The 17,732-nt window shown below is 35.3% G+C and overlaps 2 pseudogenes; one reads left to right on the forward strand and one right to left on the reverse strand.

The window, feature by feature from the left end:
• The first annotated feature begins 12,330 nt into the window (after window positions 1-12,330).
• LOC138814840 (U6 spliceosomal RNA) lies at window positions 12,331-12,430 on the forward strand (annotated as a pseudogene).
• Window positions 12,431-14,534: 2,104 nt separating this feature from the next.
• On the reverse strand, window positions 14,535-15,044 carry LOC138814837 (ankyrin repeat domain-containing protein 49 pseudogene; annotated as a pseudogene).
• Between the last annotated feature and the right edge of the window lie 2,688 nt (window positions 15,045-17,732).

The raw sequence follows: 17,732 nt of genomic DNA on the forward strand, positions 1-17,732 counted from the left end.
TTAGTATTGTTTTCTATGTTCTTTTCTAGCAACTGGCCAAAATTATGATACATAGTTATGGAATGAAACTGGAATGCTGTCTTACGAAAGTCATTTAGAGCTCTGGGAATGTGGCTTCATGGTACAGGGATTGTCTACCATGCATGAAAACCTGGGTTCAATTCCTCAGTACCACATAAACAGAAAAAGAAACACTGGAAGTGGCGTTGTGCCTCAAGTGGTAGAGTGCTAGCCATGAGAGAAAAAAAAAAAAAAGCTCAGGAAAAATTCCCTAGCCCTGAGTTTAAGCCCCAGGACTTTAAGACTGGCAAAAAAAACCAAAACAAAGAAACCCAAAAAAACAAAAAAACATTGTTAGTAAACGCAAAATAAATAATCCATACTTGGAATATGTAATTGCTCCTTCCATACTAATACCTGACAATACTCCCTAATTCATGTACTTTACCTATATTAGAATACTGTGTAAAAAAAAAGTTTGGTCATTAGGTCACAGCAATTAATGCCAGGAATATGCTTAGATGTCAGGTGAAGATTAATTCTGGAAATTCAAAGATTCCAGGCTTTTGAGTGGTCACTGCTAATCACAATGAGAAGGGTAGGCTGAGATTTTGAAATCTATTTGATCAGTCATGGCACCAAAAAGGCAGAGGCAAATTATCAGTTGGGACAAGAAAAGGAATAATTCCAGATGGAAGGAACAAATGATAGTAACTAACGTACCAGAAACCACTCTAGGGAACCATTTTTGGTTATTGAGGAACTAGTTATCAACTAGGCTTATTCCTCATCGGCTTTAGCATTCTAAATCTCTTAGGCAAGTTCTTAATCTCTGTGAGATAAATGTATCTCCTCCTATCCTGTTCTTTCGTACTTGATCTCTTTTGCTTTCTAAAATTCTCAGTCTTTCCTGATACTAAATATACCTACACAGATGGCAGAGGATGCTAATGTAGGGGTCCCATAGCTTATTAGTCATTAATGTAACAAAATGGATTAGGAGGACTTATTGCTACCTCAATTTTTCTGAACAGCTACAATGTCATCATTTGATTCAAATTTCCATTTTTTGTCTACATAGTCTCATTAAGTGCACAAAATGGAAATAGGAGCTGGCTGCTGGTGGCTCATGCCTGTAATCATAGCTACTCAGGAGGTTGAGACCACAGGATTGCTGTTCAAAGCCAGCCTGCTCAGGAAAGTCCATGAGACTCTTATATTCAATTAACCAGCAGAATCCTAGAAGTGGTACTGTAGCTATAGTGGTAGACGACTCAACTTGAGCTGAAGAGCTGAGCTACAGTGCCCAGGATCAGAGTTCAAGCCCCACTACCAACAAAAAAGTGCAAATATGACTTTAAGTTTCCCCCAAAGGAAGGACAAGGTCAACAGTAATCTTCCAAAGCAGAAAAAATAATGGCAAAATGATTTTGCTGAGTTGTTTAAGTTATGGCTTCTTGGCTGGACATATTCTTTTCTTTTAAAAATTGTCAAATATTAGTTTTATATTAAACTTCATCTTGTATTTCTTGGTTCAAAACAGACGTCTTGGTACAGTTGATGTCACTTACCTTTTTTTGCCAGTCATGGTGCCTGAACACTGGGCCTGGGCACTGTCCTTAAGGTCTTCAGCTCAAGGCTTGTGCCCTACCACTTGAACAACAGCACCACTTCCAGCTTTTTCTGCTTATGTGGTGCTGCGGAATCGAACCCAGGGCCTCATGCATGCATGGCAAGCACTCTACTACTGAGCCACCTACCCAGTCCATCACTTGGCTTTCTCATTATCACAGTTCAAAGCAAACCCATATAGGAGAGTCTGTCAACCCCTTATGCCTAATTAACCACCAAAAAGGCCAGAAGTGGGGTTTTGGCTGAAGCAGAAGAGTACTAACTTTGGGGACACGTGGGCAGGAAGACATCTATTCAGGGACATAGTCCAGCCTCTGGAATCAAACCCCAGAACCAGCACAAACTGAACAAACAAGCAAACAAAAAAACCCCAGGTATTTCTTTGGGACCCTTCTTAAAGGAGTACTGGTCTGAGAAGAGCCTGCTTTTGTTGATTATACTCACTGGATCCTGCTTTTTTTGGAATACTTACTGCTATAGAGAACTCAGGACCAGATTAAAGGAATGGATAACTGAATCCTGCAACAAGAGAATCATCTCAGAAGTGAAATATCCATCCTTAAAGCACTTTAAAATTTCCATGTCTTTGTTTCTTTGCAGTAGAGCACTTTTAAAACAACGCTATTTCCTTTTGTTTTATGCTGGCCCTCAAATGACACATTATTTCCTTTTGTAATACTCTCAATCAGAACTTTACAGACAAGTTTTATATGAATTAAAAACACACTCTAAAAGTCAGGGACAGAGTTTCCTTCAAGCCATGGATCCTTTTCTTGTACAGTAAAAAGGAAAGCACAAGTTAACTTGAACTTTGTCATACCTCTAGGTGCAATTAGTCTCCTGGGATCAGTCTCCACATCCAGTAATCATTACTTCCAGTAACATCTATGGTGCTGCTTGAGGTATAATGAATGTTTGCTGGCTTCACTGAAATAGAACAAGGATACCTTTGGACATCATGTAGCAGTGTTTCAGAGACAACTTAGTAAAGAAAAAATATGAAATTTAAATTGCTTATAAATTATCCATGAGTACATTGAGTTCAAACTTCATAAGTGCTCTGTAAATTAAGGTGAATTTTAAATGTGAAGAGGGTTCTCAGATCTTTTTTTTTGTGAGTGTATGTGCTGTGCATTATTTTCCAATTGTATAAGAGTTAACAGTAAGAGAAACAATAACAATAATAGGAGAAGGAGAAGTTCTGTGTTTAAGTGTTCAATACAATATAGAAGACTCTACAAATAAGACAACATTGAAACAATAAAGTACAGTATGTAGATTTATAGAAGTGATATAGTGAAAGCATTTCTTCTAAGTGGATCATGAAGTATGAGGCCACTCCTTTGCTAAATCACACTTGCTAACCATGCAAATTTGTAAAAAGTAGAATAGAAGAATGATTCTGGTTCCATGCCAGGCACATATAAGAGAATGGACTTAAATGGAAAAAAGTCCATCTTGAGAGAAAAGGTATTATACTAGCAATGATCCTGGTGGCAAAGATCATATTTATTTTTATTTCCTTTTCATATATATATATATATATATATATATATATATATATATATATATATATATATATATATATATATATATATATTTGTTGTTGGTCGTGGCACTTGAACCCTGGGCGCTGTCCCTCTGCTATTCAGCTCCAGGCTAGTGCTCTACCACTTGAGCCACAGTGCTACTTCCAGTTTTCTTGTAGTTAATTGGAGAAAAGAGTCTCCAGGACTTTCCTACCTGTCTGGCTTTGAACCTCAATCCTCAGATCTCACCACCAACCAGCTTAAGATCATATTTCTAACAGTGTACACTCAGCACATGTAATGTGTATGTTCATCTATCTTTATATGAATTCTTGAGTTAAAAATCTGGGCTACAGATTAGACTTCATACTCACAAAAATGTATGTAGTTTAAAAGTTGATACTCCTGGAAAAATAAAACCTAAGGATGTAAAGAAGTCTGGGAAGTTCAGTTTGTATCCAGCCTGGGCAGAAGAGTTTTTGAGACACTATCTATAATTAACCAGGAAAACCTGCATTGGAAGAATGGTTCACATGATGGAATACCAGTTATGAGCAAGATTGTTGAATAAGAATTGACGTGTTTGCATACATACATACAAACATACACATACACACAGAGGCACTTACATGTGCACACACAAGTACACAAATGAAACAACTCTCAGAAAATGTATAAAAGTTAGAAAACAATAGAAAATATGTCCTGAGTAAGACTAGAATCAAGAAATAAATTTTAATATTAAAAAGTCCTCAAGTGAACTTTCTTCAAAAAAGTTTGAGACTATTACATAGGTAGGGACCAGAGATAGTAAGAAAGTCAAGTAATCATTATTAATGGGATCGGATGATGGAGGAATGATTCAGAGACCCCTGCAAGTGCATCTGAAAATGTTCATATCCTGTGTCATATGTTAGAACATCTTTGAAAATAGTACATAAACAGTCTGAGTAGTCAATGGATAAGATCGTCGGAGAAGTTCAGAATTGCTAGTGTGTTTCTAGATTAAATAAACCAACAAACTATGGCAGAGTAATGTGATACAAGCTTGGAATTCTAGAACTCATACTAAGACAGGAGATTAGAGAGTAGAATTACATAGCGATACCTTCCCTGGACCAGGTAGTATAATTTTGTCTCAATAAAACAAACCAAATTACAAGAAAGGAATACAAAGTTGGAAGTTTGGGCTAATTTTGTCATTATGTTTTGAGAAGCCAAATTTCCTATTGAAATGCAACTCATATATATAATCCTCGGTTGTGTTTTAATTGTTCTCTTCATTACAGAACATTACTACATGCAAAAGAGCTCATGATTGCCATCCAAAATTTGAAAAAGCGTCATTCTGTTGGATGCCAAAGAAATGATGAAGGTTTACAAAAGTTAAGCCTGGAGAAATAGCAAAGTTTGTCTAATATAGGACTTTGTGGACCTTGCTAAATTAGAATTTAGATTCAAAATAAATGGTTTGGTTTTGTTTGTAATTCCATATTCTATAGGATACTACAAAATTCTTTTTTTTTTTTCGGTCGTGGGGCTTGAACTCTGGTCCTGGGCACTGTCCCTCATCTCTTCAGCTCCAGGCGAGCGCTCTACCACTTGAGCTACAGCGCCACTTCCGGTTTTCTGGTGGTTTATTGGAGATAAGTGTCTCAAGGTCTCTCCTGCCCGGGCTGGCTTTGAACCGGGATCCTCAAATCTCAGCCTCCTGAGTAGCTAGGATTACAGGCGTGAGCCACCAGCGCCCTGCTACAAAATTATTTTTAAGTAGAGGTTTTAATTGACCAATTCACAAATGATTCTGGCATTCAATTTGCCTAGATTATTCTTTCAAGAGAGTTACAATTAGAACTTAGTTAATAGATAATCCCAACAGTTCATGTATAAAATGATAATGTGAATAATCTAGACAGAGTTGCCAACAAATGTATGATATTAATTTATAAATTTAGAAAAAGAGCATTTTTGAGGGTTTGGTATAGCATGGTATGAAGAGAATAATTGTGTGACATCTTTTTTTCTATCTATATGTAACACAGGAAGCAATTTCCTTAGTTATGTTCCTCTGTATACAATGAGAAAAATGCTAGGTTTGGGTTCATTTTTATTTTTGTTTTATTGGTTTGTCCTAGGGCTGGAACTCTGGGCCTGTACACTGTCTCTGAGCTCAGGGCATCTGCCCTAACACTTCAACCTCAGTGCCACTAGTGTCTGGCTTTTTCTGAGAAGTTTATTGGAGACAAGATTCTAAGGAACCTTCCAGCCTGGATGGGCTTTGAACCATAATCTTCTGATCTTAGTATCCTGAATATCAATGAAAGTTAAAAAGTATAAATATAAATAATATTTGCAAGTGTTCTGATCTCAAGAATACCACTGGGGGAAAACTGATGCAAGCAAGTTTATTGTGGTGTTCTTTGCAGAACAAGGAGGGAATCACAATACCAGAGGTGTAGTACTTTTTCACAGTAGAAATAAGCTATTCATGAAGTGAATTAAGGGAATTTTAAGGTGCACCTTACAGGTTGGAAACTGTTGGGCTAGGATTACTTTATGGCATAAAGCTTGGGATTGCTTACTCTTGAAGTATTATTACAGATGCTTCATAGTTTTATCATCTACCAGAATGTGGCTATTTTCCTGTTGACTTCTAAATCTGTAACACCCTATTGGAAACTGCATCTATTGAAGAATTACATAACATGAAAACAAGTACTGTTTTGAATCTCTCAGGTATGGAATGTTCAGAATTTGAAAAGGAGTAGTTATTAGTCACAAGAATTTTGAAGAACACATATATTCTGTCCTAACAACTTATTTAACTTTAAAAGTTATGGGTTTCCATAGAATTAAACTGTTTTTTGTTTTATGTGTGTGAAAGTGCTAAATTTATTTGTTTTCAAAATACGCAAGTATATTGTGAAAATATTGTCTAGTTGGATAACATTCAACTTGATGACCTTCTGATAAAGAAGGGGTAATTAAATCAAATTAGATGCCAAATAGTATTGATTTTTAAAATTTTACTATATAGATAATAATATAACTAGACCAGTACAGTAAAATTTTATATTATGCAGCTTATTTTTTAATTTTATTGTCAAAGTGATGTACAGTGCGGTTACAGTAATTGTAAGGTAGTGAATACATAACTTTTCAAGCTTACCCCTTCCTTCATTTTTCTGACAGTTTTCCTTCTCTTCAGTACCTCTCACAAGTTGTAGTGTATATTTCCAACATATTGTCTTGGGAGTATTGCTATTGCATTGGTTTGCCCTTTGTCATTTGTGTCACCATTATGATGTTGCTCTTCCGGTCCTTAATTTAGATAAATGTATACACAATACACAGGGTACCAAAATCAAATACAGCAAAGGATAAACCATAGGGGAAAAATCTAAAGAAACTAGAAATCACATAATATATTAAAAAAAACAACTGCAAATAAAAATCTCTGATTCCATATCTTGGAGTTCATTTTGTTCAGCATCATCTTATATGGTCATATACGCATAACAAAGACATTGGAGATTAATAGTTACATGGACACTAAATCGTGAAAACATGTTAACTGTTTTTGATGGTAAAGGGGGAATTAGGGTTGGTGAAATACCAGTTCTGATAAAGGAATTTCAAAAGAGTTTTAAAATTATGACAGGTGAATTTTAATTGTTGAAACTTTTAAAGAAAATTTAAAATTAAATTTTAAGAAAATTTAAAATTACCTGGGAAATTAGGCTTTCATGAAAAGAAATCCATGGAGACTTTGTGGAGAGGGAGCAATGTGAGTGAATATCGTTCATTTTCACACTAAACAAACAAAACTCAGAAACCTTGCTGTAAGTCCTCTAGGTTTCCTTGAGAATTGTCCTTACCCAGGAAATATACTTTCATGGTTTGAAAAAAGGTTATAGTGCAATTTAATTCAAATTTCTTTTTAAAAATACATAAAAATTTGTGAATTAACCTTTAATTACGAAACAGTAATTCTCTGAAAAAGATAATTTGGGTCAAAATATTTAGGGCGAGAGTGCCCTCCACAATGAAAGAAGGTATTGGGTATACACTCTTCTGTTTGTAATACTTTCCACAATGTTTTTTCACTTGAAGCACTGAAACACAGAAAAAAATCTGATTGGATACTTCAAACCAGTTATTTCACATTTCTAAGTGGCTCACAAAAAAATAATATCCTTGTTAACATGAGATAGTGAAGACTTCTCTTATTACATAAGCCAAACAGTTTTGGGTTCAGAAAAGAATAGAACAAATTGAAAAGGTGAAAAAACAGTGTTCTGGGCTGAGAAGGTGGCTCAATGGTAGAGCACTTGCCTTGCATGAGGCCCTGGGTTTGATTCCTCAGCACCACATAGGCAAAAAGAAAAAAGCCGGAAGTGACGCTGTGGCTCAATTGGTAGAGCGCTAACCTTGAGCTGAAGAGCTGAGGGACAGCACCCAGGCCCAGACTTCTGGCCCCACGACCATACCTCCCCCCCCACAAAAAAAAAAGAAAGAGAAGAAAACAGTGTTCTTAGAAACCCTAGCTAAGCAAATTGTCTTCAGCAGTGGAGGGAGGCCAAAACTTTTTGATATAGATTGTCTTAATATTTTTGCTACCTAAAGTGAATTTACGGAGCCTATTTGGCTCACTATAATGCAGAATAGATTGAATGAAGACATGAAAATAAATTCCACATCAAAATGAGGCAACTTAAAAGAATTTTAATGGAGAAACCATGAAGATGTAGCAGTGGGGGAGGCCTTATAGTCCTTCAGCTTCACTAGACTTGAAGGCAAGGAGCTGTGATTAATTGGAAATCAGACAAGAGCTAAAAGGAGGACATAGAAGTAGGACATGGAATCATTGTCCTTTTGTAACGGACACTTTCTTCCAAGGTATGGGTAATTTAACTCTATTCTCCTCCATACATCTTGTTGAGCAAATGCAAGACGAAGAGAAAATAATAATCTATTGAAATAATTTTGCAAAGAATAACTTCACTGTTCCTGATATGGAATCTAAGGAGAGTCTTAAGAGAGAAGATAAAAGTGGAGTATTCTTCGGTTTCCTCTAATCATCTTGTTCGCAAAATATATCTTTGGGGTTAGAAGTGATTGAATCAAAAATTAGTGGAGTACTTATTTCTGTGGGCACTTTAGACACAAGACTTCCAAGGTAAAAGAAAAAAGAAAAAAAGGATATCAAAATATTTGTGATCACAGTTTCTTGGACTGGGTTTTTTGGAGACAAAGTTTTACATTAGAGCTTGTCCTGATTAACATCAATGTTGGGTTTTCACCTTTGCAACCAAATGCAGAGGTGAAGTTTACTGTACTCCCTTGAACAAGTAAACAGCACAATAAAAAAATGACAAATAATGTTTAGTGAATTACTTTCATCAATTACTTTTCCAGAACAAAGATGGAAATATATAACTCAAAATCAATTGACTTAAAAGTATGAAGAAAGAGTAGTGAAGTGAGATATGAAAATATAGAGGATTGTTTTCTCTCCAATGGAGTAATGGGTTCTTGATCTTGTTTCTTCCATTCTGTCTTCACAAGCTATCAAGTGTGGCTCAGGACTGGAGTATCCAGTTCAGACAGAGAACTCACAGAACAAAGATAATATTTGCAGCAAATATAGGTGATTTATAACCTTAGACAAGCTATTTAAATCTGTTCAAATTTCTCCTCTACCCCAAATTGCCCTCTTTGAATAGTTTTGTTTGCTTTTCCCAAGACTGCCCTTCATTAACTGCTTAAAATTTTGAGAGATCATATTCATACTCTCTAGAGATTGCTGTTTGGTTGTAATTTCTGTGTGTGTTTTCACTGAATTTCCAAAGGTTGTGCAAGTGTGTTACAATTAAATATGTCCATCTGATTGTCCAATGGATTAGATTGTCCTGGATTTGATTCATTCATTCTATCATCCTCAGCCAACCACTTCTCCAAGATTTATTTCAAACTTACCACTTCCTTTATCACATGTGAACATTGAGTATTCTAGCTGTTCTTGCCCCTTGTCCATTTTTCATTCAATGTCTTTACTATTATTCCTCTCTGGTTTCAACTTCCTGATAGTCTTTCTGTTAAACTGTCCATTAGTTCTTTGAAAAGTTTATATACATTCCATGGAGTTTCAATCCTGCATATACTTGAACTGATGTCAGCTTATATTTCCATAATTCATTCATCTGTAATAATTTGCAAGACTGGAGATGTGAACCACATAGATATGATTTTATTCTCATCTATTTGGAAAATTAATCTTTAGTTAACAAGAAAGTTTAAAATGATTTAGACTGTATTCCTAAGTACCATTTTTATAAATGGTTTTGTAAAATTGTGTGTGATTATTTTATTTTACATGGGATAATATTTTCTACCACCTATAAGTTTTGGAAAAAAGAAAATTAAAATTTAGTATTATCGGGCTGGAAAGGTGGCTCAGTGGTAGAGCGCTTGCCTTGCATGCCTGGGGCCCTGGGTTCGATTCCTCAGCACCACATAAGCAAAAAGAAAAAAGCCGGAAGTGGCGCTGTGGCTCAAGTGGTAGAGCGCTAGCCTTGAGCTGAAGAGCTGAGGGACAGCACCCAGGCCCAGAGTTCAGGCCCCATGACCGGACCCAAAAAAAAAAATTTAGTATTATCGAAGAATATGATAGAAATAGAAGTCAGATTTTATGTTTGTCACACAACATATAACGCAACTATTTGTGACTTCTTAAAATGTACCTTGTTAAGTGATGAAACTAACTTTATTAGTTTACATTTGGGTTTGAAATATGAGAGGATGATATATTTAACAAATTTTGGAAAGCACCAAATGAACAACACAAATGGTAGGTGGTACTATTTCTACACTTTAATAAATGGTTGTACCTGATTGGCATTAGTGCAGTGTAAATAAATCAACTTTACTGTAACTCTATTGTGACTAAGTATCATCTATTTGTCAAATGGTATTTTCGCGAATATGATTTTTTTTGGTAGGTCATGGGGCTTGAACTCTGGGCTTGGGCACTGTCCCTGTGCTCTTCAGCTCATGGCGAGCACTCTACCGCTTGAGCCACACACCACTTCTGATATTCGAGATAAGAGTCTCACAGACTTTCTTGCCTGGGCTGGTTTTGAACCTTGATCCTAGATTTCAGCCTCCTGAGTATCTAGGATTACATGCATCAGCCACTAGCGCCTGGCTTGTGAATGTGATTTTTCAAAGATTATTTGAAAAGAATACACTTGCAGGAGATTAAATGTTATGAGAATGACAACATTTTTATACCACAGAACCAAGTTCTACTGACATACCATTGTTTTGAAGCACTAAGGATCTTCTCAATTAATGATATTTTCTGAAGTACATTTGACCTCTAAGTCAAGTTTTCCTGGCTTTGGTAGACCAATTGTATCTTTCCAGGAGCTATTTTTCTATCCTACTTATGCTGGACTGGAATCTTTCATTAATCACTAGGGGAGGGATATTAACAATAATCTTTTGACACTTTGTGATCTTGTTCACAGATATGGGCTGGTCATCTGTAAATTGAAAGTTGGAATTACAGTTCTTTCTCTCAGATTTTGTGATCTCATCCTTCATTTTATGTTGCCTTGCATTTCACTATTGTTTACTGCTAATTCCTGCTTCTCAAGGAATTGGGGCCTGAAATATTATAGGAAATGAGAAATTGGCATGGCTCTTCAATTACTTTCTGTTGGAATGTTGCATGGGTCTAGGTAAGAAGTCTTGACCCTGTTATCTGATGATGTGGGTAACTGGGACCTGGGATCCAAAGACCCATGTGTCTTGCAAAAGAATAATATCTTTTAGACATCATATCAACAAAATTTGGGTATAACCAATAGGAATGCTTCAGAAATGTGGAGAAAAACAGTTTGGAACACGTGAGTTTAAAACCAAACAGAGCAACAGAGTAAAATCCCATATAAATTAGAGGAAAACATTTTTTTTTACCATGTGAATTCAGAAGAACAAGAACACTTAGAAGGTAACACAAGATTATACTGAAGACATTACATTGATACTTTTTATATTCTAGTATGTATTATAAACCTAATTATTTATATTCCAATTCTATTTATTGGAATATATAAGTATCAATGTATTTGTCATATTATCAACTAATTCTAATAAGTTTCACTGTGTGAAATATAAAATCGCCACATATAAATATAAGTTATATAACTATATATAATACAAAAGGGCACATGTTTTGCATTGTTCTGTTGCAGTTAGGGTATCAAAGACAACTCTTAAAGTATTATTGCATTATCTCTACCTCAGTGTTTGGTAGAGATAGACCTAAAGTTTACCATTTGTAGATTTACAGCCTGGAGGCAAGAGGAAACACTGTGATTAAAACATTACCAATGTAAGGCCTAATAAAGTGGGGAAACATATGGACTTCTCCTGCAACTATGAAAATATTTGGTGATAGAAAGTCAGTAGTGTAAGTTTCTGCCTGGTTGGAAGGTAGACAGGCCAGACATTAGGTAATCATGCATATGAACAATTTTTTCAGCTTCTTGGCTTTTGCTACTTTTGGAATGTTAAGTATAATAAACAATTAAATTTTGATAAAATTCCTTCTAGTCCGAACAGTTCTGTCTTAACTGTTCATCTCTCTATGATCACTTGTAACTAAGATTAGTTTGGTTCCAGTAAGACAAACTATGCTGTAAAGATAGGATATTCTGTTGGTCTGTTCCTACATGGAAGAAGGATAAAGGGTCAGGTAGACATTTGTGCCGGTAAGACCTCATTTGGGAAAATGTCAGCTGCAGAAGTTTAGAAGTAGCTCTTAAGCAAGGCTTACTTTGAATCTATTAGCTCCACAAAGCTAACTCAGTTGCATAAATAAGTACTGGAAAAAGCCATTACCTTAGGATCTAGCTATAAGTGCTTCAAAGTATGATCAAATCTAAAATGAAAAAGAATTAAAATTGTCATTCACAAAAAATACAAATGTGAGCAATCGACCGAACAATATAAATTTTTTTCACTATACATATTATTTTAGGGAAATAAGATCAATATTATTGTTAGGGACAATAAGGCTTCCTTGTTACAAAAAGGCACCCAAGGATATAAGCCTGTAAAAAGATTGCATCATTAACTACTTAAATTTAGAAGATACTACATGATTCAGCAGCCCATATACCCAAATTACAACAATACAGAGATTAACATGGTGCTTGCACAAGGATAATATGAAAATTTGTGAAGTATTCCATAGTTTTCATTCTTCAGATGCAAGAAATGAAAAACAGTTATTAAAAAGTTGATTACAAAATTACACGTGTGACAATACATGCAAGTGTTAGAATTAAATGTGAGTTTGATATCAGTGGATTAAACATTCACCTTAGAAAGGCCTTTATATACAATAACCTTTACAAAACTTTTGAAATTAGTTAACATGGTCATTTTATCCTTAAGAAATATACTAGTATAAGTGAAGGGTTAAAAATTAAAAACATCACTTTAACATTGCCATTACTAACTTGCTAACTGCTGATTTTGCTTCTGTAAATATGCTTGTATTCAGACCCCCTTCCCTGGCAGATAAAACTGGGCAGTGACTCCGGGATATTGGCTGGCCCAGATGTCCGGATATCAGCCCACCCCAGAACAAGGACAGCGGTTATAGATAGTACATGTTTTTCAGTTCCAGTTTAGTTCAGCAATCCCTGGGACGGATCTTGACAACGACCACCTGGCCAGACCATAAACTGGGCCAAATGTCAACCAATCATAGGCCTGTAACCATGTAAACCCTCCATTAAACCAACCATGAGCCAATTGTTTTACAAAGAGTGTTACAAAATTTCCCGCGTGGCAAAGTGATTGTTGGCATATATGATGATCTTTAAATGGACCAATCATGGGATGCTTTGTGTTATGCGTTAATCTTGTGATTTTTGCCTTTAAAAAGGCTTGTAACCGCTGCTCGGGGCTCTCTGACTGACCGGGGCAGAGAGTCCGTTTGCGCAAACGTCAAATAAATTCCTCTTGCTTATTGCATCTCCCAGCCTGGAGTCTGAGTTTCTGGGGCGCCCTCCCGTTGACGAAAGTCTCCTAGGAGTCTGGGGTCTTTCATAAGGACCTAGAAAAAAAGGAATCTTAAATTTTCTATATGGAATGTAATTTGAAAGGACTATTTATTAATGGATATATATATATATATTTATATATTATAAAACAATGTTCAATTCAAAGTATATCCAGGAGAGAGTGAAATAGATTATGGATATTATTCAAACACAGAATATAGAATATTTTAAAAAATATTTTTTCAGACAATAAACAAATATCTTTAGTTTCTGTACTACTCCTTTCAACAGATGAGTTCAAATTATTTCTGATTAAAAAATCACAAAATCTGCAGAAATAATTATAGATGTATACAAACAACTAAAATACATTTTTACATCAAAGTCAGGCAATTCATTTGGAAAAATTCCACAGAATTTTTACAGTAAGATATTGCTGTTATTTGGGTTGTGAAAGTATTTTGTATGGACACAAAGAATGGATTGGCATTTTGAAGTTTAAGGAACTTAACTAATAGCTATGCTAAATAATGCTGCAATAAACATATTTGTTCTGGTAGCTTTAGTATGGTCTTGTTTGATGCCCATCAGTAGATGAATGGATTGAGAAAATAGAATTCTATGGAATGGAATTCTATACTTCCATGAGAAAGAATGACATTGTCCCATTTGTTAGGAAATGGAAAGACTTGGAAAAAAAATATTAAGTGAAGTAAGCCAGGCCCAAAAAAACATTGGTCCCATGGTTTCCCTTATTTGCAATAACTAGTACATGTCTGAGACAAGTCAAAATGATCAGATAAGTTGATGTTTGGCGAAATGAACCCTAAGATAAGGATTCAAATGTTTTTCTTCTTTCTTGCGATTGTTTCTAACATATTTATAAGATGATTTCTTTGTTGCTTTTTATGTCCCTCTCCCATGGTATAATCCCTGCTTTCATTGTATTTGATGTTGGTATGATTTGTGAAAGGGAAGGGGAAAAACAAATTGTTTAAATAGGGACACAGATTGACCCATTGCAACAATGAGATGTACAAGACATGTCGAAAAACGAACTTTACAACTTTGGTGGGGGGAGGGGTAGAGAGGGGAGGAGATGGGAAGGGATGGGAAGGGGAAATAAAGGAGGAGGCAACATGTTTGACAAGAAATGTACTCATTCCCTTACCTATGTAATTGTAACTCCTCTGTATGGTATTTTCACAATAAAAAAAAAAAAAACTCAACCAAAAAAAAAAAAAAAAGAAAAAAAAGGAAAAAAAAAGATACTTAACTGAACCATTATGACTTAAGAGAACAATTTCTTTCGACAGCCTTCCACAACTTCAAAGAGGTAGTGATACATACTTATCCTTTTGGTAATATCAAAGGCAGTTTCTTCAAACTTGTTCTTCAGTCCTGGTTTGATATAACGGTTGAACAGAAGGAGGTCCAGCGTACCTTCGCTATCTCTATACCCAGCAGCACAACGCAAGGGAGTTAAGAGGCCTTTAGTTTGGGCATTGCTATCTGCATAATGATGAAGTAAGAAAGAAGCCACTCTGGTATTATTCCAAGAATAAGCACTGTGCAGGGGTTTCCAACCATTCACATTTATTGCATGAATATCTGCTGCTTGAGGCAACAACTCACGAACAATATCTAACTGTCCACTGTAGGCTTCTAGATGAAGAGGGGTATATTCATCGTCATCTCTAGTATTCACATGAGTGGCCTTTATGGAAAGTAGTCTCCACACTCTACTAAGCCGATTATTTTCAGCAGCCCAAAGAAGAAATTTGCTTGGATCCGACTCCATTTTTTTTCTTGCAATTGATACCATTCATCACTTTTTCATTTTGTTCCTCATCTTCATCAGAATTGCTTAACTAGAGACTTTCAGTGCCAGTGGGAATAAGGTGTCTATGTATTTCCCCAATAGTTTACATTGGTTGAACTGGTGAGAAAAACACAGTGAATTTTCTGCATGTTTTTTTTCATTATTTATTTAATCTTTTTTCATTTTTATTATTCTAAATCATTCTAACTGGAAAGTAGGGAATTGATGGAGAACAGAGGAAAGACGTTCCTCCATATGCAAATGTACAGACTGAAAATGAGAATCAGTGTTGTCTTCTTGTGCAGCTTTTTCTAGGAATGAGAAAACAGAAGGTGGCTCAGTGGTAGAGTGCTTGCCTTGCACGTATAAGGCCCTGGGTTCGATTCCTCAGCCCACATAAGCATAAAAATACAGAAGTGTGGCTGACACTTAAGTGGTAGAGTGCTAGCCTTCAGCTGAAGAGCTGAGGGACAGTGCCCAGGCCCATAGTTCAGGCCCCACGACTGACAAAAAAAAAGAAAAAAGAAATAATGCTTTCTATATAAATAATTTGGGAAATGGCAGAGCAGAAAGTGAAATGATTCAACCAAAAATATAAAAGCAAAATAAATTAGGATAATTGTGGAGCAGTCATATTATCTATGAGAACCATGAGAGGTGAAATGAGAGACAGAGAGATGTGCAATGCTCTAGCTAGCCACAAAATCCATGCCTCTGATCAATTTATAGAGCAAACAGAATTTTATTTTTTAAAAAAGATGGAAATAGAATTTATGTATTTACTTGAAATTAGTAAATACATTTTTAGTAGCCTACATAAAGAGACATAGCTTTGACCAAATTACAGACAAGAATCTAAATCCTTGATAATTCTAATAACAGATCTGAGTGAAATCAATTGAATCACACTTTTCCTGTACAATGAAAGAATAGGTCCGAGCAAGGAAAGCAGCTAGAGAAGGCAGGCCGCTTATATCTCTGACAAAGCTTTGTGGAAAATGGTGTCAAGGATTACTTACTGGTGATCCCCTTGCACTGGAAGCATGATTCTGAACTATTGCTTGCTGATTCTCAACTATTGCTTTGATCATTATATTCTCCAAGAAGAAAAAGTAAGATTTAATTGATAGCAAAGCACTACTAATACATATTGACTTCTCATTAAGCACCTTCAGTCATCAAAATCACTTGAAGACGATAGACAGGTCTGCTTTTTTAGATGAAAACAAAGTGTCTTTAAAAAAACAAGGAATTTAAGTAGTCATGCAAAGGACTTCTATTTTACTACTGCATTATACATTATTTGTAATGTTGGGTGACAATAAATAATGGATCTATTAGAAATCTCTTAAAGCTCATATGTTCAATCGTGAGTTCTCTTATACTATATCATGTCATTTTTGTATGGACTCAAGAAGAAATTTAAATTACTAACTTGAATTTCTGATAGGACAATATCATCACTGTACATCTTGGTTCTATACTCAGTTTAAAATTACTATGTAAGTATGTGCATTAGATAAATATAGAGGCAAAAGTAGAGGCCACATTGGTGGCTCATATTATTAACCCTAGCTTATTAGAAAGATGAAATCTGAGGATTGTGATTTGAAACCAGACCAAGTAAAAAAAATTCCATTAGATTCTGTTTTGAAAGTAACCAGCCAAAGCTAGAAATGGAGCTGTGGTACAAGCAGTAAAATGCTAGCCTTGAGAAAACTAAAGAAAAACTAAATTCTGAGACAGAGCCAGGCCCTGAGGTCAAGCCCTATTATTACTACCAAACAAACAAATTAATTAATTAATTAAAATAAATTAAGTGGTCACATGTGGAGAGGCAGGTAAAATGTAACACCTGTGGTGACTGGATTGTATATCATTCTGTAATAAGGCAAATTATCATTTGTACTAATCACTAATATTTTATTTGAACTTTTTTGTATAATAAACCCTGAATTTAGCATGCATGTACATGTGTGTATATGTGTGCACATGTGTGTATGTGTATAGGTTTGCATGTGCTGTTTCAATGTTGCTTACCAATGTGGACAGGGTGAGTTTTCAGAGTTAACTGTGTTGCAATGATTTTTATTTATCAATGTTCTGTCATGTCATTTCAGTGGAACCATCCTTTTGTACATTTTATTTGCCAAATAACATCTTCATAACCAAAGCATTTACAGCATTAAGTTAGATGAAAGAGACTGCTTTCAGCTCTTATTATATGTTAGGTAAGAAGATAAAGACATAATTAGGTAGTAAGTTATTGCTGTAAGATGACTGTCAGTACAAAATATGTATTTGACCTCTTAAATTGGTTATACTTTTAAGATATAAAATTGGAGTGAGTTTGAACAACAAACATACAGGTATTACTCTTTGGTTATTCCTGTGAAACATAAGGTGGATAAACTCTTTCCAGATTTCTGTTGAAAAAAAATCTTTCTTTGTAAGATCATATCTATTCTCACTAAGAGATAACTCCATATTTATTACATTTGAATATCCCATCATATTGACTGAAAATCAGTATTGTGGATATGCTTATTAGATATTCCTTTCAAAAACAAACAAACAAAAAAACATGTGTCATCTCCAGATTGTGGATGTATTTGAATTTGTTTTGTACATGCAAAAGAATCTTCACTAATGGCTCTTTTGTGGGAG

Source organism: Dipodomys merriami, unplaced genomic scaffold (genome assembly GCF_024711535.1).
Source record: "Dipodomys merriami isolate MVZ:Mamm:240054 unplaced genomic scaffold, mDipMer1.0.p SCAF_615, whole genome shotgun sequence".
Lineage (NCBI taxonomy): Eukaryota > Metazoa > Chordata > Mammalia > Rodentia > Heteromyidae > Dipodomys > Dipodomys merriami.